The sequence below is a fragment of the Bufo bufo genome, chromosome 4 (genome assembly GCF_905171765.1).
Source record: "Bufo bufo chromosome 4, aBufBuf1.1, whole genome shotgun sequence".
NCBI lineage: Eukaryota > Metazoa > Chordata > Amphibia > Anura > Bufonidae > Bufo > Bufo bufo.
Window position 1 is genome coordinate 320,968,353 of NC_053392.1, and position 15,458 is coordinate 320,983,810.

The window sequence follows — 15,458 nt, forward strand, 5'->3', positions numbered from 1 at the left end:
CAGGGCACAGAAGGAAAGGAATGCCATACGGTTTTTGGAAGGCAGGTTTTGCTGGACTGTTTTGTTTTTACACCATGTCCCATTTGAAGCCCCCCTGATGTACCCCTAGAGTAGAAACTCCATAAAAGTGACCCCATCTAAGAAACTACTCCCCTCAAGGTATTCAAAACTGATTTTACAAACATCGTTAACCATTTAGGTGTTCCACAAAAGTTATTGGCAAATGGAGATGAAATTTCTGAATTTCAATTTTTTGGCAAACTTTCCATTTTAATCCATTTTTTCCAGTAACAAAGCAGGGATTAACAGCCAAATAAAACTCAATATTTATGGCTCTGATTCTGTAGTTTACAGAAACACCCCATATGTGGTCGTAAACTGCTGTACGGGCACACGGCAGGGCGCAGAAGGAAAGGAATGCCATACGGTTTTTGGAAGGCAGATTTTGCTGGACTGTTTTTTTTTTTACACCATGTCCCATTTGAAGCCCCCCTGATGCACCCCTAGAGTAGAAACTCCAAAAAAGTGACCCCATTTTAGAAACTACGGGATAGGGTGGAAGTTTTGTTGGTACTAGTTTAGGGTACATATGATTTTTGGTTGCTGTATATTACACTTTTTGTGAGGCAAGATAACAAAAAAATAGCAGTTTTGGCACCATTTTTATTTTTTGTTATTTACAACATTCATCTGACAGGTTAGATCATGTGGTATTTTTATAGACCAGGTTGTCACGGACGCGGCGGTACCTAATATGTATACTTTTTATTTATTTATGTAAGTTTTACACAATGATTTCATTTTTGAAGCCCAAAAAATCATGTTTTAGTGTTTTCATTGTCTGAGAGCCATAATTTTTTCAGTTTTTGGGGCGATTACCTTAGGTAGGGTATGATTTTTGCGGGATGAGATGACGGTTTTATTGGCACTATTTTGGGGTGCGTGTGACTTTTTGATCGCTTGCTATTACACTTTTTGTGATGTAAGGTGACAAAAAATGGTTTATTTAGCACAGTTTTTATTTTTTATTTTTTACGGTGTTCATCTGAGAAGTTAGGTCCTGTGATATTTTTATAGAGCCGGTCGATACGAATGCGGAGATATCAAATATGTATACTTTCTTTTTATTTATGTAAGTTTTACACAATAACAGCTTTTTTCAAACCAAAAAAATGATGTTTTAGTGTCTCTATATTCTGAGCCATAGTTTTTTTTTATTTTTTGGGCGATTGTTTCAGGTAGGGTCTCATTTTTTGTGGGATGAGATGACGGTTAGATTGGTACTATTTTGGGTTGCATATGACTTTTTGATCGCTTGCTGTTGTACTTTTTGTGATGTAAGGTGACCAAAAAATTGTTTATTTAGCACAGTTTATATTTTTTATTTTTTACGGTGTTCATCTGAGGGGTTAGGTCATGTGATATGTTTATAGAGCTGGTCTATACAGACGCGTCGATACCTAACATGTATACTTTTTTTTCCTCCTATTTTTTACCAATTTTTTTTTAACTTTATTTGGGGAAAATTAAGTTTTTGTTTATTTTTACTTGAAACTTTTAATTTTTTTGGGGGAAAACTTTATTTTTTCAACTTTTTTTTTCACTTTGTTTTTTGTCCCACTTTGGGACTTGAACTTTTGGGGGTCTAATCCTTTACAATGCATTCCAATACTTCTGTATTGGAATGCATTGGCTGTATAAGTAATACTGTGTGTATTACTCATACAGCTTCCGGCCTGTGAGATCCAGGGGGCTGGATATCACAGACTCGTCACCGGAAGGCAGCGCGATGCCTTCCTTAGACATCGCGATGCCTTCCATGCCATCGGGTCCCCCCTACAGCCGCATGGGGACCCGATGGCCCCGCCCGCCGCCGCAATAGTAAAAGTCGCAAACCGCAGGTCTGAATGGACCCCCCCGGGCATTTAGCCGACGTGCCTGCTCAATGATTTGAGCAGGCACCGGCTTCCGATCACTGCCGCGCAGCCCTGTGTACGCCCTGTGTCCTTAAGTACCAGGACATAAGGGCAGGTACCTGTGTCCTGAAGAGGTTAATACTGAAAAAAAAAAAACTTTGGAAAAAACTATTTTTTGCATTGCCATATTCTGACCCCCATAATTTTTTTATACTTATCTCGATGGAGTTGAGTGAGGGCTCATTTTTGCAAGGTGATCTGTAGTTTTTATTGATTCCATTTCTGAGTGTGTATGACTTTTTGGTGACTTTTAGTGATTCGACCATTTTGATTTCTTTTTCTTTTAAGCTGTTTGCTGTATGAGATAAATACATTTATATTTTAATAGTAAAGGCATTTTGAGAAGTAGTGGTGTAAATTATCTTTATTTTATTAATTATTTATTTATTTGCATTTTTGATGTAGGCAAAAGCAGGAGATTTGAATATTTTATAGATATATTGCCAATCACAGACATTATCTCCAGGTATATGCTGTGTGAAACAGCAGGCATTTGATGGCCAGGGGCGTAGCTATATGGGTAACAGGGGAAGCAGCTGCTTTGGGGCCCAAACTCAGAAGATGCCGATCTAGGATGAAAACTGAAATTTTTTATTTTCATGACCCCCTCAACAGTATTATACAATGACATTATATATAGTGACACTGTAGAAAATGGACCAAGTGGCTGCCGGGCCTCATCTGAGAGCACAATCTTGACTAGCCACAGGAGCAGGGGTTGCACAAGAGAAGAGAGTTGTGAAGAAGTTGCTGGGGTGGAGGCTCGTTCAAAAATTTGCTGTGGGGCCCAGTTATTTCTAGTTACGCCACTGCCTATGGCTATGGTGCCCGCTCCGCTCCGGAGTGGGCGCCATATATAAAGAGACAACATGCCCTGTACATGTACTATGCATATTGTCAAGGGTTTAAGCACAACATAATTGAACTGTCACAAAAATAATTTACTGCAGAAGTGCCATGTGTATTTCTTGCCTCAAGTGATGATGGCTCTCCATTCTTTCTGTTATCCTACTCATCCAAAGATAATGAGATACCCTCAAGAAAGCATCCCAGGACAATCATACTTGACACCCCTGAGAGAAATGAACCATATGGATCCCCCATCTGAAAACAATGAGTCTCAGGTCTCCATGTACATGGGCAGCTCAGGTATCGAATTTGACATGGCAGGGTGCAGTGGGAGACTTTTTTAAAGTAATTTTTCAATGATGATTTTATTGGTTGGATGATATCCCAACCAAACTTGCATGCCCAGCAGTCCATTTCTCAAAATCCCACATCATTTTAGGCCCAGCCCCACAAAAGGTTTAACTATAGGGGTAATTTTACGTTTATATATTGTTTGTATTTTTACTGCCTGAATAAACACTTAAAACAAAAACTTTATTGTCATATTTATTAAAATAGTGGCGACCCACCACATGATAAACCTATCAGGCTAAGTCTGGAGGAATGGCTCACACCACAATTGTATGGGTACAGCCTCTACCTCCACACTTATTGAAACAGTGTGTATTGTCTGGATGTATCAGGATGTCTTGTGTATCTCTATATACTCTCCCGCCCAATTATCCAGACACACTGTAGGTGATTGCTACGTGCGCTGAATACATATGTTTTTATTTAGGTGGTTAATAACCACAGTCATATACAAAGTTGCAACTGTTGAAATGGTTGGAAAAGTGTATTGCACTAGCAAACATCTGCAAATGGCGGAATAGGGTGGAAGCACTGCAGGTGAGAGCTATATTTATTGTTAAAGCTCTGCCCTGTAACCTGCTTCTCCCATCCTATTGATTTCCATCACCATTTACAAAATTGTCAGGACTGTCCCTGCCTAATCCTGCACCTGCTCGACGCGTTTCTATATCACTGTTAGCGATATGTCCTCAGGAGCAGAGTCTAATGTTGGCATGAGTGCAGTTCTCCCCATTTGTAAACAGAGCCGGAGGCTGTGTCATTGTATGCTGCACGCGCGCTAATAGGAGCGTGCAGCGGCGTGTACCTGCAGGCAGAGTGTCAGTCTCAACAAACAAATGGGGAGAACTGCACTCATGCCAACATTAGACTCTGGTTATAGGGCAGAGCTTTAACAATAAATATAGCTCTCACCTGCAGTGCTTCCACCCTATTCCGCCATTTGCAGATGTTTGCTAGTGCAATACACTTTTGCAACCATTTCAACAGTTGCAACTTTGTATATGACTGTGGTTATTAACCACCTAAATAAAAACATATGTATTCAACGCACGTAGCAATCACCTACAGTGAGTCTGGATAATTGGGCAGGAGAGTATATAGAGATACACAAGAAATCCTGATACATCCAGACAATACACACTGTTTCAATAAGTGTGGAGGTAGAGGCTGTACCCATACAATTGTGGTGTGAGCCATTCCTCCAGACTTAGCCTGATAGGTTTATCATGTGGTGGGTCGCCACCAGCCTCACAAAAAGACAAACTGAGCAGTGCCCATGACCTTAGTTTTGACTATCTGCTTAAAATTAGGTCCCTCATAGACCATTTCAGTGTCAAGTTTGCCCAAGAAAACACACCCAAGAAGGGCATTTTCATAGATGAGTTACTAGTACATTTTAAAAGGGAGGCTCCAATTCCACTAGTACCTGCCAAGTAAAAGAGGACAAACACCAGAGTATGGTGTAAGGATGTATAGGCTGTACAAAAGTATATTAGGGTACACCAACCGAGTTAGGATATGTGAAGGTAAGGACACCAGAACTGACCCCCTAGAATGCCCATCCATCCTGGGTGTTACTGGCAATATTTTACCACTTCTATCTGAATAATTGTTTTACAAGAGTTACACTATTCTAGTGCCTGGTGGCTGTTGCATGCAGCATCTTCAGAAAACAAATCAGAGGCGTTCCTAAAACTATGCTTGGGCAGACTCTCAGAAGGGGCCAGAAAAGGCCAATATACAGCGATAACGTATTGTGTGTCAAGTATAAGGACAAGAGGTATATCCTTATATTGACAACAGTACAGTGGTCCCTTGTTCTGTCTTCATACACGTTCACACAGTATGCAGTCTGAACTTCAGCATAAACCATTCCTGTCTTCCAAATAAGAGGACAGTTCTTTGTAGTCTAACTTGTTTATTGGTTGATCGATTGATTGGTAAAACTATAAGAATACAAATAACATGACTAAGAATATACCATAGCATGTACTGTAACATTTGCATAACACCGAAGCACATGGTGCACATAAGACTACATGTCTAGCTAACATAATTAACAACTTCCCTGAGACAATTATAACTAACTAAACAGCTCTGTATAACATGATGTCCCTGAAACAAAGATAGATCTCTCACGAGATATTCTTTTACCAGGATGGTGGCATTTAAGAAGGAGGTATGCAGGAGGACAGCTCTGCTGATGTGCCATCGTGACAGCAGACTACTCTTTCCCACAATGATTTGCACCACCCACAATACAGCAGTCTTTGAAACAAGAAAAACAAGGTGCAATACAATATAACACCGCTAGATGGTGATATTACCACATTAATCACTACAGAACTAGTAAACCCTGGCTGACATGAAATAGAATTATATTCAAACCCTGCTGGGCAGAACATCCCTCAAGATAAAATTGCCATAGGATACAATATTTTCAACAAACAATGGTCTTTTCTGGGCCATCATAAGTTGAAACTAGACTAAACATACAATGCCTCAGACTCAGATTCAACCAGTCAAGGCCACTGCTCTGGTAAAAATTGCTGTATTAGTTGGTAGTTAGCAGCAATTCCTGACTGTTATATGTAAGGACTTGTTTTATCTATCGTAGTTATCTGCTTATTTTTCTTAAATCTTATCTTGGATGACATTTTGGGGCTTTGGAACCGATTACTCAACTTACAATGGTTTCAACATATAACAGTCGTCCTGGAATCAATGCATATTGTAATTTGAGGGATCACTTGTACACAGCGATAGCAGCAACCCTATATGAGTATGAGGCACCAGTTCAGAGACTCCTAAACCAGACTGCATCATAGACTAGAATAAGTACATGGAAGGGATTGACTTGTCAGATGAAATTCAGAAGGTTGTACAGGATCATGCAGAAATTGAGGTTGTGATACAAGAAACTGAATGAGTATATTATACAGATGGCATTGTCTGGTACCTATATGTTACATCAATGTGCAGGTTAGAGGAGAATAATCCTGAAATTTCAAGGGATGGTTATCAAGGCCCCAATATTTGGGGTCTAGAAAGAGGGTGCCAATACTTCTGGAAATGAGGCCACACACGTTGTACCAGGTGCGAGAAGAGCATGGTTTGGGAGAACCGATATCTGCCTTTGAAATGGTTAAACTGTGTGTGGTAAGCCTTGTGTGTGTCTCTGGGAACCGAAGGGTTAACCCAGACACAGAATAAGCATGGTTGATAGCCTGTTTTGTCTATGTTAGCCATAGCTAACATAGACAGATTGTAAAATATGTACTGGGACCTGCTTATACTGGAGTGAGTGAGGTTGGCAGTGGGATGCTCACTCCACCCGGGCTTCGGTCCTGGGCTTCCAGCCCACAGCTGAAAGTCACATGGGTCGTTAGGGCCTAACTTAAAGGGAACCTGTCACCGGGATTTTGTGTATAGAGCTGAGGACATCGGCTGCTAGATGGCCGCTAGTATATCCGCAATACCCAGCCCCATAGCTCTGTGTGCTTATATTGGGTAAAAAAACAGATTTGATACATATGCAAATTAACCTGAGATGAGTCCTGTCCCTGACTCATCTCACGTACAGGACTCGTCTCAGGTTCATTTGCATATGTATCAAATCATTTTTTTCACACAATAAAAGCACACAGAGCTATGTGGACCGGGCAGATGTGCTAGCGGCCATCTAGCAACCCATGTCCTCAGCTCTATACCCAAAATCCAGGTGACAGGTTCACTTTAAACCTCAGTGTAGAGCTGAGCAGTGTGGCCATACCTGGAGAAGCTGACTGCTGAACTACAGAGTGAATAAAAGGTATATCCAATACCAGGGGGTGGTGATAATGTCCAGGCAAATGGCCAAAACCATACTGATATAGGTGGAAGAAAGGAGCGCCAAACTTCTATTCATAAAACATAAAACGAGTGGTGCTGAGAATCGGTAAGTAATACTTGCAATATTGTTAGAGTAAATAAACCCAGGTGGACACCATAACCGGGAATAAAGATTATGTGAACTGGACAACCAGTAGATTATTGTGCCCAATTACAATTAAAGAAGATGGAGGAGAAAAAGGTGGAAGTAAAATGGTCTATTTAAAATCTGCGATAAAAAGTATGGTAGATTGTGTAAATTATACACACATATAAAGTATAAAAACAATCATGTACCAAGTATAAAAGAGGAAATTGTGATTTTCCACTCACTTCACTAGGGGGTCACCTCCAGGATAAGCTCAAGACACCTGGGGTGGGTCCTCCCCGGCCGGGATCGCTCGTAGAATGGTCGAGATCCAGGTAAGTATGCCAGGTCTGCAATCAATGTGGAAGAACAGCAGCCGGATCCTCAACTTCATGCAAATCTCTCTTTATTGTGCAATTTAATATGCGGTTTAACAGATTTCGGGGGTCTATATAACACTGCCTTCATCAAGAGCAGATATAAAAAAGTTTGTAAAATCTACAGGTATATATACACGAAGGTATAAAAAAAAAAGTGGCGCCAAATCTTTGTGGGCAGGGCCTCGGAAATGACATCATCTACAGGTATAGTCCATTTGGTATATAAAATCATTACAAAAGACATAAACATAAATATTGTTAATAGAAATCCCAAATTACAAGCATATATAAATGTTCTAAATTGCTTAAAATTTAGTCCGATAACTGAGGGCGGTACAGGAAGTGACATCAAATTGAAATTAAATATCAGAACCTCAACTTCATCACTCACTATAATTCACGCCATAATGACATTAGGAAAATTATGAACAAACACTTGAACATCCTGCTAAAGGATCCTATTATAGGTGCAACCATTCCCAAAACCTCCAAGCTCACTTTAAAGAGAGCCCAGACCCTGAAAAATATTTCGGCCCCATCCTCCCCCAAATTACCAGGAGGTGACAGTGTTGTGACAATAAAATCAAGCAAAAATCTGTCTAAGATGGGCTCCCATAGGTGTGGCATCAAAAGGTGCATGTGTTGCAATATCATTAACTCTTGTGGCAAACAACTAATCTTACCCCACCCTAGGGAATCTGTCACTTTAAAACACAATATGACTTGTAGTACTACCAATATCGTCTATTTACTACAATGTCCTTGCAAACTTTTATATGTAGGCCCTACCACCCAGTCATTAAGGGAACGCATGAATGAGCATCGCTCAAATATACGACGTAAGATTTGCACACACAGTGTTTCCCGTCATTATGCCCTTCGTCATGACGGTGACCCTTCCTCTCTGTTAGTTACACCCCCAGAATGGATACCCCATTCCTTCCAGACATTGTGCAGGAAAGAAATGTTCTGGATTTTAACATTGAACACTCTTTCCCCGTCCGGTTTAAATGAGTCACTTGAATACACAAATTATTGATATCCAGAGATATATATCTATATATTCACAATATTTTTTGTATTTTTTTATTTTAATTATAGTAGCGTTCTAATTAATTATCTTTAGAAATGCATTTAAACCTAACAAAATCGGAAACCTATACACAAGGGAAATATCCCATCAAGATTGATACTTCTTTACATTTTACCAAGCCTATCAGTTCATTTATTATATCTATTAATTGAGTTCCTTGATTTTATATTATATATATTTTTGTTTAATATATAATTTTTTAATATATATTTTTTAAATATTATTTTATTTATTATTTTTGTATCTATTTATTTATCTACTGAACCTTAGGTTATACTCATATGTATACACGTACATATATATACATATATATATATATATATATATATAGTGATGGACGAACATCTGCCGGGACGGTTCGCGAACGCGATTGCGCTAACGCGATCAAATGTTCGCCAACTGCAAGTTCGCGGCGGGTCCCTTTCATTTTAATGGCAGGCGAACCTGAAAAACCTTCAGCTCATATTTGCAGCCAAGAAATGATTACTAGAAGTGCAGAAATAGTCCCACAACATGGACAGTGACATACCATATGTATTATTCGAATTTGCGAAATATCGGCAATATAATTTTCGCGTACGCGGAATGCGCAAATGCACTATACAGTACCCAAATGCACTATAAAGAAATTATATTGGTATATAACACCCCTCTTCAATCAGTTTTTTGGGGGGTGACTGGTATATCACACCAGTAGAAATTATTTGTTCCAATAACGCTTGTCCCTCTATATACCTGCAGTATCGCAGCAGAACCGCACACAACTGCTGCAGTGCACAAAACAAATGCACTATAATATACTTTCTAACATAGAAAGTATATTATAACATTGTACAAGGAAGGCAATCCATTAGAATATACATAAAGATAAAACGTAACCTTTAATAATTTTACTATGAGGGTCCATTCACACGTCCGTAAGTGTTTTGCGGATCCGCAAAACACGGACACCAGCAATGTGCATTCTGCAATTTGTGGACCGCACATCGCCGGCACTATAATAGAAAATGCCTAATCTTGTCTGCAATTGCGGACAAGAATAGGACATGTTCTATTTTTTTGCGGAAACGGAAGCACAGATGCGGGAAGTGCGGATCCGCAAATGCGGATGCGACAGCATATTCCGGCCCCATTGAACATGAATGGGTCTGCACCCGTTCCGCAAAATTGTGGAACGGATGCGGACCCATTTTGCGGACGTGTGAATGAAAAAGATATCCCTCAAAATGAAAATAAATTAAATTCTTAAAGTTAAAGGGGTTCTGCAGTTTGTTTTAGCTGATGATCTATCCTCTGGATAGATCATCAGTTAAAACAAAGTGCAGAACCACTTTAAGCAAAAAGCATAGATGTGGTAGGCAATAACAAGTACTCGGCGGCACCAAATCAGAAACCATATGTCCTATCACAATCCGGGGGGTTCCAGTGCACATCCATGAATCCCGGAGGGAAAACAAAAACCATCTATCCCTGGGCTAGATGATGATGTGGTATTGAAGGACAGGGTGGGCAAAGAACTGTCCCTGATATTTCCCTACAGGGGGGTGCTATTCTGGCCCTGATAGCCTAACTACAGACCACCCGCCCTGATAAGAGCGACCCCGTCCGGAACCTTACCCTATATAAAAATGGCCCTAGTAAGCCCCTAGCTCCTAGGCCCCTGACTTCCAGGTGGTCACTATATAGATCTATGTGTTTTTGACTCATTATAAAAGTATATGGCGGGCGCAAATTTTTCCATATGTTCGGCGAATGGCGAACACGCAAAGTTCGCCGCGAAACAACCGCCGGGCGAACCGCAAGGCCATCTCTCTCTCTCTATCTATATATCTATATCTATATATATATCTATATCTATATATATATATATATATTTAAATAATGAGCCTAGCGACCTACAGTATATAGTAGGTATGAGATTACCAGTTTTTTTTTTTACTTTATTATTATTATTATTTCTACAATATTTTCTATCATTTACATATAAACGCATATTTTATAAGTTGGCACATACATTGGGCCCCGTCTCTCAGGGAATATATTAACTATATAGACAGACGCAACATTTTTGGAGGCGGTTCTGAATCCCTCTCACCATCCTAGGCTACCTAGTACAGGGCATAATTCATTGCGCTCCGTAGGGCTACGGTGTTATCTTCAGAGTAATGTGGAGCGCACACGTGAAAGTGTGCGTTCCACTAGGGACGCTACTTCCTATGGCCGTCCGTCGCTAGTACGGGGCATAATTTAGGGCTACAGATACTTCCGGTTAGAGTAATGAGGAGTGCACACGTGACAGTGTGTGTTTCACTAGTGACATCATTTCCTGGGGCCGTCCGCCGCACAGGTCCTTTCCGATCTCTAGCCCTTCTAAATTCTAAATTTCATCTGGTAATTCACCTAGTATCTATCTTTATGAGCAAGCTATTTTATTTCACACCTTCTGTTTTCATCTATATTAATGAATTTGTCTACAGCACCCCTTGAGTCAGGTGGAACGCTCATATCCAGTAGCGCCCCCAGTTATCGGACAAAATTTTAAGCTAAATTTTAAGCAATTTAGAACATTTATATATGCTTGTAATTTGGGATTTCTCTTAACAATATTTATGTTTATGTTTATGTCTTTTGTAATGATTTTATATACCAAATGGACTATACCTGTAGATGATGTCATTTCCGAGGCCCCGGCCACAAAGATTTGGCGCCACTTTTTTTTATACCTTTGTTTATATATACCTGTAGATTTTACTAACTTTTATATCTGCTCCTGATGAAGGGGGTGTTAAATAGACCCCCTGAAATCCGTTGAGCCGCATATTAAATTGCACATTAAAGAGAGATTTGCATGAAGTTGAGGATCCGGCTGCTGTTCTTCCACATTGATTGCAGACCTGGCATGCTTACCTGGATCTCGTCAATTCTACGAGCGATCCCGGTCGGGGGAGACACACCCCAGGTGTCTTGAGCTTATCCTGGAGGTGACCCCCTAGTGAAGTGAGTGGAAAATCACAATTTCCTCTTTTATACCTGGTACATGACTTTTTCTCCTCCATCTTCTTGTTTAATTTTAATTGGGCACAATAATCTACTGGTTGTCCAGTTCACATAATCTTTATTCCCGGTTATGGTGACCACCTGGGTTTATTTACTCTAACAATATTGCAAGTATTACTTACCGATTCTCAGCTCGTTTTATGTTTTATGAATAGAAGTTTGGCGCTCCTTGCTTCCACCTATATCAGTATGGTTTTGGCCACTTGCCTGGTATTGGATATACCTTTTATTCACTCTCATGATTGAGTGTTAAGTATTGCTAACACTAATTGAAGCAGCCAACTTAGACTTGTCTCTACATCTTCCGTACATCCACACACGGGTCACAGTCCTGTTGGCGCCTCCTTCCACTTCTCCAGGGGCACTCTTTTGAGTTCTTAGAAGGAATCGGATAACCTCTCCTTTTTTTATACGTACCCCACCCAATACTTACCATTTGTACCTGTGCGCCAGGCAGCTGGTCCTATGTCTAGTCAGGTACTATCGTGCTGTATTAGGTACTGGCTCAGCCGAGCAGGGTTTTGTTTGTTTAAGCCTATTTGTTGAGGCTATGCTTTTGTTTGAATATCTAATTGTGAAATAAAAACACTTAAATTGGACTTTATCCTGTCTGTGTCCCTGCTTCCTGCACAGCTACTAAGTGTCTACCAGAGCGACCCCCCACATAGGGCAACAAAGGGAAAAAGCCAAACGAGGTGCAGATTGTTCTATAAGAGTGGGGTTAGAAAGAACACTATTGATCAATATGACACCTGTTCTGAAAAATACAAGACAAGGGCATAGGTAGAAAATGCTGGGCCCCATAGCAAATTTAAGAATTGAACCCCCCCCCAAGCAACTTTCCCACAACCCCTGCAGCTAGTCAAGACTGCCCAAACTCAACATAAACCCACCCACCCAATATGAAAATAAAATGCTTACTAGTGCTGGACAGTAGGAGGAGTCAAAAGTTTACTTTAAAGTATGCCACCCGGGTTCTGTATGCCCCACAGAGTAGTTACATGTATTGTTTTTCACAGACTTATACTCCCTTAGTGCCCCACACAGTAGTTATTCCCCCTAAGTGCCCCTTCACGGTAGTTATGCCCCTTTAGTACCCCTAGACAGTAGTTATGCTCCCACACAGCAGTTATGCCCCCTTAGTGCCCGCTTTACAGTAGTTATGCTGTCTTAGTAACTCCATTACAGTAGTTATGCCCCCTTAGTGTCCATACAGAGTAGAATGCCCCCTTAGTCACCGACATTGAGTTTTGTTTTGCTATTAATACCTGCTGTGTGGCAGGAAAAAAAAACATTAAAAAAAAATTCACTTTCATTTTGCTTTTGCCTGAAGGGTTAAGAAATTTATTATATACAGTTTTAAATCCTTTCATGGTGCAGTTTTTAAAAGGGTATACATTATAGTGGTTTCTATAATATATGCCCCTCAAAGCTGCTTCAGATCTTAATTGGTCCGTATAGAAATAGGCTTTTGAAATTTTCTTGAAAATTTGGAAATGTGCTGCTAAATCTATAATCTTGAAAATAAACATAAAAATAAAAGTACATTTAAAAAATGATGCCAGCATAAAGTATTTACATGGTAAATGTTAAAAGGGCTTTTCGACTGATGACCTGTCCTTTGGATAGGTCATCAGTATGGGATTGGCGGGCCTCTGACACCCGGGACCTCAGCCGGTCAGCTGTTTGAAATGGCACTGGCCTTCTCACAGCTTTTCCTAGGCGGTGTGATGTCATATTCATCAGTTAAATGGCCTAAGCACAGCTTAGCCCCATTGAAGTGAATGAAGATTAGCTGCAATACCAAGTACAGCCACTATACAGTGTCTATGGAGCTGTGCTTGGTGAACTAAGACAAAATAGTCTCAGAATCACTGGGATATGTATGTAAACGTACTCTCAGGTCAATACCACATAAAGTGACACATGTCAGACTTGAAAAACAGGGCTGGACCCTCAAGTCCTTGTTTAGGCCGGGTTCACACGAACGTGTGTGACCCGTGCCTGTGAAGCGGCCCGCAAATAGCGGGCCGCAATGCTTGTTCGCCGGCCGTAGGTCAGCCGCATCGGATCGCGGACCCATTCACTTTAATGGGTCCGCGATCCGGCCGTTCCGCGAAAAGATAGGACTTGTTCTATCTTTTAGCGGAACGGAACAACGGGACGTAACCCCAGGAGGAACTCCGTAGTGCTTCCGAGGGGTCCCGTCCCGTGCGGCCGTTCCGCGATTCCGGATTAGCGGACCCATTGAAGTGAATGGGTCCGCATCCGTGATGCGGAATTCACACGGAACTGTGGCCGTGTATTGCGGCCCGCGATTTGCGGGCCGCAATACGGCCACGGGTCACGCACGTTCGTGTGAACTTAGCCTTAGTCTGATAACTTATTGTGGCAATATGGGTGATTTGTGTCATGAAAAAAGTAGAGCACACAATGCAGAAAAATACATCTGAGGTAGGATTAGTGGAGTTTTTGTTAGCCATATAGATTAGTACAACCTTGAGTGGGTGTATTCGCCTAAAGTGCTGAGTGCTGCATTCCACTAGATGTGTGTCATGTAAATTAGTTAGTAACTAGTACTTAGTAATTAGTAAATTACACAAAGTGCCTCTAACTGTTACTGTATATTTGCTAGGGATACCTTATTACTCCCCATGTATGACTACATAGAAGAAAGGGGACCTCAAAACAGTAGTTCAAAAAGTCCCTCATTGTAGTAGCAGGTTTTGACACCCAGGACAGGCATTTGTTTCAATTGGGACAATTCTCCACCCATTGCTTGCTGATAATACAGATCTATTGGAAAAAAGAGTCCTGCACCAGGATTTCACTAACCAGTAGCAAAGGATTTCAAAGAGCTGTATGGCAGATGCATGGCTTGAATCTATGGTATGTACACTTTTGTGTACAGATCACATTTTACACCAGTTTTGCTATTAAAAGACTACTAATAGTACTAGTATTGGTCCAGGAAGTGTTTTTAGCCTTCTTAGTATAAACTTTTTATATATTCTTGAATGGGCCCACTATCTTAAAGGGGCAGTCTAGGAAACATGGCTGATTTCTAACAAAAACAGCACCCCACCTGACCACCGGTTGTGTGTAGCATTGCATCTTCTCTCCATTCACTTCAATGGAACTGAGCTTCAATTCCAAACACAATCGATGGATAGATGTGGCACTGTTACTTGAAGAATGCACTTTCTTTAAGACTTTGAACTATGAAATGTTAGTGATTCCATCTGTAGCTCCACAACCATACATTGTTCAAGATCTGTATCTGCGTTGCAAAATGTAGACCTTTGGTCATATGCTACAAGAACTTCATCTCAAAGCCTGATTATTAACATAAGACTCTATTGCACAAAGTCTTAGCGTGGTGAAAAGTACATAGCTAGCAAGTCTTATCCAAATAAAAGTCACAATCATGCACTATCCTGTCAGTGTGCACTAATATCATTCATCCCCCTGGTTAAATGGATTTCTCAAATGTAGTGGACAGGCACTTAAACGCCCAACACAAAATCAGCTGTAGTGCAATTCTGTCATCTATACGCCAGTGCTCATTACCTAAGCAACCCATTACCTCTGACTAGAATATGACTATGGCTGGTATGACATTTGATGACTTGCAGTTAAGTTTTTAATGGGATGCTTTGCTTCATTTAATGCTCCAGGCAATAAGATATAAGGATAGGTAGTAACAATGATATTAAATTCTTATGAAGTACAAGCCAGTGATGATGTACTACATGACACCAAATACCAACAGCAGGAAAATTGCCACCATAGAA